General features: G+C 47.1%; 1 pseudogene across 1 annotated transcript; it reads left to right on the forward strand.

The window, feature by feature from the left end:
* The first annotated feature begins 262 nt into the window (after positions 1-262).
* On the forward strand, positions 263-1,545 carry LOC308290979 (dual specificity protein phosphatase 12-like; annotated as a pseudogene). The gene is made up of 2 exons: positions 263-584; positions 994-1,545. The product of its transcript is annotated as a dual specificity protein phosphatase 12-like (transcript).
* The last annotated feature ends 426 nt before the right edge of the window (positions 1,546-1,971 follow it).

Consider the following 1,971-nt stretch of genomic DNA (forward strand, 5'->3'; position numbering starts at 1 on the left):
TGGGCATAAAAGGGATTCTGTTAGTGTGGTTCCCCTGGCATCACAGTGATGTCAGAGCATGATGTCAGAGCGTGACAGTCAATCATCAATATAAGATCAGGGAGTCACACATAAGTTTATTCTTTTGTTTTTTACCACCCATTATTATTAAATCTTGCAGTATTGTAATGTTATTTGATTGCACTACCTACATTTAAAGTCAAAATAGATCTAAATACGTGTGAAAGTTAAAGCTGAACGTGTTGGCAGAGCTACTAAGAGCATGCTGCTGGTAGATCCTGGGCTATTCATCGGCACTGCGGCGGACCTCAATGACAAACCGGGATTGGTTGAGGCGGCTGTCACTCACATCCTATCAGTAGACTCTGAAGATCCCACACGTCTGCTTCCCGCCGATGGAGGTTTTCACAGGAAGTGGATCGACGTGTTGGATGACGCCAGCTCCGACCTGTTGAGCTACATGGATGACAGCTTCCTGTTCATCCAGGAAGCTGTGGAAGGAGGAGGGGCTGCACTGGTTCACTGTCAGGCAGGTCGTAGTCGTAGTGACACCATAGTACCAGCCTACCTGATGAAGAAACATTGTTACAGAGATGTCCTGATACGAACATGTTCTGATGTACATCTATGGAAGAAATGACGAAACGACTATGCTCTAGGGTCGTCCTTATACGGCGATACCGAACCTGTCCATGACATAAGGCTGAGCTACTGGATGTAGGGCAATTCAAGCACCACAGCGACAAAGAGACCGGACGATAAATCGTAATATTGTACTCTCTATTATAAGCGTATCCAAGTAGGACGACTCTACGGAGATCCTTTAACTCAAGCTTAAGTAGGACGACTCTAAGGAGATCCTATCTCAAGTATAAACTCTACTATCCAGTTGTTACTAGAGCACCCAAACTTCAAGAGTAAGAAGCCGCCCTGACCAGCGGAGCTCAGACGTCTGATACCAGCACTCCATACATTCTGAACTATACATTTTAGTTCTCCCCAACAAACATCAACTGAGTTTCGTTGAAGCGTACCAAAGACTGCATAATGCCGAGCAAAATTCACCGGTGTGAAATTGACGCCTCTAGTCCTTCATACAAACAATACAGACTGACCAAGATCACTGAGAAACACCCTGAACTGCAACAGGTCCCCAGGGAGGTGTTTTCCGCTGACCCTGCCCACTCCAGCTCTCCTGAAGTCTCCTATAGGTGCAGGAAGTGCAGAAGAACTCTGTTCCGTGATTCCGGTATTCTCCGCCATCCAGTGGGGAGTGGAGCCTCAGCCTTTAGTCACAAGAAGGCCAGTAACCACACCGGGGACGTACGATGTACGTCGTACTTCATAGAACCGGTCCAGTGGATGGAGCAGGCCTTGCTGGGGGTGATGGAAGGGCAGCTGCTGTGTCCGAAGTGTAGCTCTAAGCTGGGCTCGTTCAACTGGTGTGGAGACCGCTGCTCCTGTGGCCAGTGGGTCACTCCGGCCTTCCAGCTGCACCGAAACAGAGTCGATGAGATACGTCACCTCAGCATACACAAAAGATAGCACACACACAGACAGGCATACACAGAACATCAGTACAAATAACACACACACCTTGTGTAACAGACATACACCAATATACAATCGCACTACTTAAAGGGGAAGACCACCCATTTTCAATATTGATCTATGTCATTAATATACCAAGAGGAGTTGTGTGGAAATAAAAAAAAAAGTTCCCCCTCTTCTGTGTTGCCTAGAACTGGAGGATTGTTTTGGGGGTTTTGGGGTTCGAATTTAGCCTGTTTCCATTTGCGGGTGTCATTCGAATTAGTGTAGTGCTCCCTACCTCCTTGCCCCCACCGTTGTCCTTGCCCCCACTGTTGTGCTTAGGGTCCTTGGGAAACGCCATGTCGCAGAAGAGCGACACAAACAAACATTACATAAACAGAGACTGAACGTGATACTGAGACAGTTTGTTATAAGTTT

Source organism: Nannobrachium achirus (assembly GCF_963921795.1).
Source record: "Nannobrachium achirus genome assembly, chromosome: 9".
NCBI lineage: Eukaryota > Metazoa > Chordata > Actinopteri > Myctophiformes > Myctophidae > Nannobrachium > Nannobrachium achirus.